General features: G+C 34.6%; 1 long non-coding RNA gene across 1 annotated transcript in view; it reads right to left on the bottom strand.

Annotated features, from left to right (window-relative positions):
- LOC125484492 overlaps positions 1 to 5,741 on the bottom strand; it is a 19,272-nt gene extending 13,531 nt beyond the window's left edge. The window contains exon 1 of the long non-coding RNA XR_007263330.1: positions 5,521 to 5,741. This is a non-coding gene — a long non-coding RNA (uncharacterized LOC125484492). The remainder of the gene's footprint in view (positions 1 to 5,520) is intronic.
- Between the last annotated feature and the right edge of the window lie 2,703 nt (positions 5,742 to 8,444).

Genomic DNA, 8,444 nt, shown 5'->3' on the forward strand with positions numbered 1-8,444 from the left:
TGGATGAACACAGCAGGCCAAGCATTGGCCTGCTGTGTTCATCCAGCCTTGCACCTTGTTGTCTCAACTATTTGGTGGTATCGTAGAAACATAGATATATAGTTTAAACTTAGATGGACAATTTTATAAATTGTCACAATCTAATAGAATAAATTTTAATTAAAGGACAAAAGCAATGGATAATGTGTTACAGTATAAACTAATTGATGAGAAGGAATGTTTTTCTGAATGTTTTCAGTTCTATGACATTTTCTTAAAAAAGTATTGCCCACAAAACCAGATAACTAGTTTCTTGCTGAAAAGCATTTTGAGCAGAGTCAGAAATTGGGGGAAGTAAGTTGAACCATTAAATAGCAAATAGGTGTATCAGAAACACATATTCCAAGAAGACTCCAGGTTATTGTATAAAATGACTATTAAGAAATAGTTCTGAATATGTATTATACAACTTACATTGCATTCCATGAAGGCAACATTTTTCTGCAGAACCAGTGTTCTCTCGGTAACTAGTCAGACACTAAATACTCTACACAACTACAAATTTAAATTGCTTTTTGACTACTTTAGATTTTCAGCATCCTCTGCTACACACCAAGGTTATTAGCAGTACTGCAGAATGCTCTAAATCTTAAATTCCCTGTGCAGCTCTGTAATTTCCAACATATCACATCTGTGACATGTTTTATTTTAGAAAAGTTCCAGCGCTGAATACGATAAAATCAAATTTTAAGCCAACAATTTCTGTTCAAAGGCCCTCATTTTTCTTTTACAGTGTTACTTATTGAATTCATTTACCAGTTTCCTAATCAGAGTCAATCAGCCAATTTAAAACATACAAGCTGGAAATTTATACTGAAATTTCTTCTGTTAAATTCCAATTGTATGTATGGCACACAGCTAATATGCAGTATAATCCAAGTGTACTATATCGAGTTTTGATCCCTGATAAACAAATTCCTTTTCATTTACTGATTCTTTCCAAGCTTCAGTTTGACTTCCTTAAATAGGAATTATATTGGCAGTCTTTTAATATACAATCTGCTTGTAAGTTACATTTTTGGATAACAAGACTGTGAAGTGCATGGATGTTTATATATTCCTGATAGGTAACAAATAAATATTTAATTCTCTTTCATGTTCCTTGGATCAGGATTGAAAACACTTACTGTTCTGGTTTATTAGGGCACCTAATGAGTGAAAATTATTTTGAAAGTTGTACAAAAAGCAATAAAAAAGTCTGGTTCTGATATCAAGAATGAATATTGATGATCTCATACAAAGTCTAATGTTAACTAAAAATACCATTACTTTTTCCATTCTCTGAAAGAAAATCAATTCCATATATGGTAAAAGTCAGCTTCCAGTAACTGTGATTCAGAGTGCCTTAATCATGTTATTGGAAATATGCCAAAAGATCTGAGGAATTTGTGGTTTTTGCTGGGATAAATTAGAATACCATGACTTGTAAAGGGTATAACATGTTAAACTTAAGCTCAGCCTGACTTTGAAAAGTTTCTCTGCAAGAGGTCAAAATGATACCTTTGCTTTGGGCATTTTTTTTCATTTAAGCTCTCTAATGGTTTCTGCGAGGTGGTAGGACTGGACTTATCCAAGAACTGCCCTGCATTTGGAACTGGAAACAAAAATCCAAACTTATACTGGTGATGCTGTGCTTGTCATTAGAACACTTTTTTAGGGGACAAGAAATCACTGGGGTAAATCTTGACCTTGAGCTATTGTATAAAACAGGATGAAAATGAATCAGCACTTTTCATATTATTGCTCTTTTCAAAATCAGGAATTGTGTTAACGAGCTGCCAACTTGCTCTAAAATGAGTAACATTATCATGCAAAATTGCTCTCTCACTAAGTCAAATACAACATATCTGTGGTAATGATTCTTTAGTGCTAATGATGCAACTAATGGAATGATCCAAAAGGTGAAACATTTGTTAATAAAACTGTGAAGTGTTGAAAACCATTATAAAATGGCCAACTTATTGAGCATGCAAACATCCAAATCTGGAGCAGGAGTAGGCTATTCAGCCCCTTGAGCCTGTTCCACCATTTAATAAGCTCATGCATTCTCTGATTGTGGCCATAACTCCACACTCTGACCTACCCCCAATAACATTTAACTACCTTGTTAGTCAAGACACTGCCTACATCTGCCTTAGAAATATTTAATGTTACTATCTCCACCACTCTCAGGGCAAGAGAAGCCCAAGGATCCTGTGATTGTTGCTTGGTATACTATTTAGTTCATAAAAACCAAAAGAACTGTGGATGCTGTAAATCAGAAACAAAAACAAAGCTGCTGGAAAAGCTCAGCAGGTCTGGCAGCATCTGTGGAGGACCAAACAGAGTTAACGTTTCGGGTCCGGGTTCTGAGGAAGGGTCACTGGACCCAAAACATTAACTCTGTTTTCTCCTCCACAGACGCTGCCAGACCTGCTGAGCTTTTCCAGCAGCTTTGTTTTTGTTCATGCTATTTAGTTTAGTTGACTTAGTTTGGTTGGTTTTCAAAGAAACAAAGAAGCCAACAAACCTCGTAGTTTGACTCAGAAAACATCACTAAAGCCCCAGTAACTGGGGAACTTTGTGGGAGGCCCAGCAAGACATGAATTTTTTTTGAAAAACAGCAAGTCATGAAGTACCAACATTGGATGTAGCTGGTGGGAAAAATTCACTACTGATATAGAGATATGTTATCAAAGTCATAAATAAGGTAGTCAAGATTAAAATATCAACAAATCTTGACTAAGAACTAGCATCAATAATTGTAACCATGAAACTGTCTAATTGTTACAGAAGCCAACCCAGTTCACTGCTGTCTTTGAGGAAAAGAAATCTGCTGTCCTTATCTACAGTGGTAGGTAAAGCTGCCACAAGCCTACTTGAACTACAGCTGCTCTCTCAGAGTGAGAGAACTGGTTGTGGTTTAACCTGAGGGTCATCACACCTCAGGTGAGAGGAGAGGCTGGAAAGAAGAGTCCTTCATGGTAACCTCAGCTGGTGTAGGAATTGAACCAAAGCTATTGGTATCATTCTGCATTGCGAGCCAGCAAACTGAGCTAACTGACCCTACTAGTGTGGTATGTATCTCATTCTAGACCTGCAGCACTGCAGTCGTCTCTTAATCCTCTGAAATCAACCAGCACGACATTCAGTTGTGTAGGAATAGGCAATAAATGCTGGCCTGCAGTGATACCCATTCTTATGACTAAACAAAAAAAAGTCAATATGCTAATTAACAATAAGTGCTACTTATGACAATGACATTTCCATTTGGGCATTGTAAAATTTACCCTTAATATTCAATCCCTCTTGAGTTGAACAAATATAATCCAGTGGTATATAAAGCAAAGCTGAAGACCATTAATAACCATCAGCTCTGTTTGTGATGTTCTGTATACAAAAAGACAACTGAAGAGAAAACATAACATGAGGTTCAAATTACAGTTGCTAATGGGTGAGCAGCAGTGGAGAATGAACAATACTTTCTGGTACAGGGTGGAATTCTAGCATACTAATTACCACCATGAGCTATGCAGGGAAATTCAAGGGCCTGGTTTCATGAGGAGACTAACACAACAAAATATGGCAGCCAGAAGTTCTTCCATGAAGTAATGGATGATGTTAAGATTCTAAGAGCTAAGAGTACAATACATTTTGCGGAGATGTGGAATATCACAGGAGTAACTATTTGACACTGATAGCAATGCCATCATGTAAACATCCAGCCATCTCTAGAGCACGTCAGCAAAAGTCCATCTGGTTCGGACGCAGGCCAACTAGAATTAGATATAGAAACAGGTAATAGTCCTTCTAATCCCACGCACGTTACCGATTGGTTACGGAATTATGTATAAATTCTATTCCATCAGTTAGATGAGTACTTAAGTCATTGTTTATGCTCAGATATGCAACATGAAGATCAAATAATACTTTAGGAGAAATCTACCAGGAAAACATATTAAATGCATATTAAATAAATATAAAATAAACTTAATTCTATTCATCACTTTTAATATATCTTATGGTTATTTGTGCATTGTTAGGAAAATAAAATGTCAGATGTCCAGAGTACAAAATATCCAAGTCTGCAATGTTCCATGTGGAAGTTTGAAAAATATCTGTGGTTTGAAGATTGGCTGTGATTTCAGGTCACATTGTTCAGATATAACCCCTTGGTGGGCATGCATTGTTCCACAATCTTGACCGCTATATTTTGATAATTTCTATGAGGAGTTGTGCATCCTTTATCTCTCCATTTTCTTAGCTACCCCATTTCCCCTTCCTCTCACTTCACAACAATATAACTACCAATAGCAAATATATTCACACTATTGGATAAAAACTGCCATAGTTTCATTCTAAAATATTTCTTTCCTCAACCTGGTTGAAAAATTTCAGCACTTATTATTTTCTTTGTTACTCTTGTTGTAAAAGTTATGATTTGTATTTTCCTATTCACTAATATTCATAAGCTTTCAAAAAAAGAACTCATAGGAAAGCCATTGGCCTTCATTAATTAAAATTTGCTCGACTTGTATGTGAACCCATGATCTACATGCTTTTACAGTATATATATATTCAAAGAATAACAAAAGTAAGGTAAAGGTAAGACTACAAGGAACTGAGAGAACTGAAAAAAGTTCACAAAATACCTCTTGCTTTATAGATAGGTTCTTGCTTAATAAAGGAATCAAGAGTTTCAGGGAGAAGGCAAGGGAATGGGGTTAAGAAACCTATCAGCCATGATCACGTATCACAGCAGACTCGATGGACTGAATGGCCAAATATCTGCTCCTATATCTTACGATCTTATCATTATTAATGCTCCAAGAGCAATATTGAGTAATATTTGAATATGTAATTGTAACCCAGGAAGGACAATTTCAGGAAATTATTTTCTTAGAAACTGATTATATAAATGCATACGAAAGAAATGAAAATTATAGTTAATAAGGAATAAGGGCTGTTTGTTTAAGCATATATCATCAAAAGGTCCCTGCTTACCAACAGAAAGAGATGACACGATCCCAGCATTTGAGCAAAGATTTGCATCTCAGTCAATGGTTCCCCTCTTAAGTTTAGTATTAGAATATTTTTCTAGCCACAGATTCACTCAATGGCCAATTACAAGGAGAAATTAAATGAAAAAGTACCACAAACCAGATGGTTTTAATCTTGCTGAGCTAAATTGCTTTGATGAACTTGAAGGTCAACTATCTGGAATGTAGCTGTTCATTTTCTGCTAAGTAGAAAAACAGAACAGTATATTTTTTCACTGAACATGGCTTAATATCGTGCAATTCTTTCTGTCAACTGAAAAGATTTTTAACTTATGTTTTAAAACATATGTTTAGAAAAGGCTAAATCTGCTGTATTGCAAAATTACAGACATACAATAAGCATTGTTATTCACAATTTAATCCATTGGCAGCTGCTTTAGTTTTCATGTGTGGTAAGTATTCAAAGGTTTTTTAGAACAAAAAGATATAAATGATATAATACCTCCATATATCAACGTGTTGCCAGCTGAAATTCAACATACATCTTACTGCACTGTAAAGATTTCATTTTTTTGAAGAAAGGATCTGACAAATGCTGATATAAGTTACTAATATACTCCACACCAGTTGATTGTTGCTAAGGTCCAATGATTGTAATCTTGAATAGCGTATCAGTTTCAGTCTAGTAATTTCAGCTATGAACGGTTACTCGAACTCAAAGTCTGATCTGTAACATAAGACGGGATCTACATGAAGTAATTAGATTTGCAGCTGGAAAACAGTACACTCGTGAAAAAAGTGACAAATGTAGGTAGGCATTCCTTTGCAGTACACTTACTAGTATAAGAAATTGTTTTTTTTTTCAATAAACCGTACAAGAGTTGTTAGGATTTACATTTCATCCAGTACTTTTCTGAACTACAATATAAAACATATTTGTAAAATGATTACTTTGTTGAGGAAATCGGTTATCAATTTTAAAAAAAGCAAATGTTGAATAGATGGATTTGAGAAAGTTACATACGTTAAAGTGCATGCTAATAGAGTTATGTAATTCCATGAATAGATAGATCGCAAGAGAGAGAAATTAAGAATAAGTGGATTTTTTTTTTGGTTTGTCAGATGCAAGCTATTGTAGTTGCTACTTATTTTCTTTTTGATTTATAAAAAACTGATTTGGACATACACATGAAAGCAGTGACATTGAAGTTTGCTGACAGTTCTTAATTAAGGAGCATGATGGAATAAAAAATTGAAAGACTTAGATTTACACCGCACCTTTCACAAACATAAGATGCCCCAAAACTGTTCACAGTCAAGAAAGTACTTCTGAAGCTCAAATGTAGAAAAAAAAGGTCAGCCAATTTGTGCAAAACAAACTCCCAGAAAGAGCAAAATGATAATAACCAGATAATCCACTTTTGATAAATATTGGAAAGAACATCAGAGATAATTTCTCTGTTCTTTGAAATTGTTCTGTGGAATCTTTTGTGTACAAAACCAGATGAACCATTGTTTAAAATCTCACGCAAAAGACAGCACCTTCAATAGGGCTGTGAGCCTTGATTTCTTTTGCTCAAGTCTTGTAGTGGGACTTCAGTGAGATGTGCTAGTATAATGGTATGGTCACTGAACAAATAACAGAACTCCAGGCTAATATTCTGAGGACATGAGTTTGAATCCCACAAATGCAGTGAAATTTGAATTCAATGAAAATCTGGAATTATAAGATCACCTAATGACAATTATGTAACCACTGTCAATTGTTGTAAAACCTCTCCGGCTCAGTAGTGGCCATTCAAGAAGGAAATCTATCATCCCTGCCTGGTCTGGCTGATATGTGACTCCAGACCCATAGAAATTTGCTTGACTCTTCCCTGCCCTCTCTGCAATTAGCGAAGAGCGTTAGATATTTGCCTAGCCAGTGACACCCACATCTCATGAACAAATGAAAAAGGTAAAACTATATGACTTTCTGACTTAGAATTAATATGCTACCAATTGAGATATATAAGGAAGTAGGTAGGAGATCACAGACAGATATAGACAAGGTAGGAGGATGGGCAAATAGGTTGGTGAAGCAGAGAATTATGAAGTTAGACAAAAAAAGGGAATGTATTACAAATGAGACAATTTTTTAATAGAGTGGTGAGAATTTGGGATGCAGACTTGACTAAAAGCCTGGAATACTGGTAGACAATGGTCATGAAAAGAGAGATTATGGATTTTTCAATGTAGGAACATCAAATAGATTCACAATGATGCAATACAGAATTTATAAATGTGGAGCATTGTGTGTAGTTCTAGAGCCCATTGCAAGAAATATATTTGAAACATGGAAATGTTACAGAAAAAGTTAACTGGAATGATAGTAGGAATAAGATGGTATTGCTTGGATGAGAAACTAGATGTGAGACTTTTTAACTGTTGAATAGAATAGATTAAGAAAACCTATTCGAGTTCTTCAAGATTACATAAGTATTTGAGAGGATAAATTGTGAATGATTGTTTCTATTTTTTGAAGAATCAAAATTAAGAGGACTTAGAAATAATTCTCTTTCTAAGACAATGAAAGAGGAAGTTGGACATTTTCATTCAAAGTGTTATTTTAAAAAATTGAATACATTACGACAAAAGGATTTTTGAAGACATAAATTAAAATGTTACTGGATGAACATTTGAAAAGGAAATATATACATAAGGTAAGATTGCAGCATATTGTTCCTGAGCAAGATCCTCAATTAGAACTATGATTTGTCCAGGTGCCTTATGTTCTGAAAAGTTGGAACTTTGAGACAATGTATCTATCATGCATGAAAGATATTTTAGATTTCTAATATACATTTTGGAAGTAACAACATCATAGCAGAAGGATAATTAACTTCACAAACATTACTTGAATAGATAGACAGTTGGAATATTTTATTCAAAGACTTTTGTTATGTCTAATTTAACCACCATGACTTTTCCAAAACAAAAATTAATTATAAACAATGGGTCTAGGTAAAAGGACCTGAAAGAGAACAATTGTAGAAGAATTGTAGAAATTAAAAGTATATAAAGTTGCAAGATTCCTTAATTGTTTAAACCTACATACCAATGTATGTCTGACATTTTTGTCTTTTAAAAAAATAAATCAATGATATCTACACAATTTACCTAAATAGAATGGATTAATTTTTAGAGTCAACTAACCACAAATAGCTGTAATTAGACTCTGAGGGTGAATCAACAAACCATGTCTGAGATTTAGACTGCTTGAAAAGTTCCTTTAACCCTTCAGTGGATGCATCTAGACTTGATTAAAATGTCTTTACTGCTTGTAGAAGTATCATCAAATATATTCTAAAAGATTCTCAAGGGCTGTATTTAATGGGGTTTGCCACAGTGGGAAACATTCTGGCTGGGTCCATGATTGTGGGCAAA

This window comes from Rhincodon typus, chromosome 12 (assembly GCF_021869965.1).
Source record: "Rhincodon typus isolate 14 chromosome 12, sRhiTyp1.1, whole genome shotgun sequence".
Classification (NCBI taxonomy): domain Eukaryota; kingdom Metazoa; phylum Chordata; class Chondrichthyes; order Orectolobiformes; family Rhincodontidae; genus Rhincodon; species Rhincodon typus.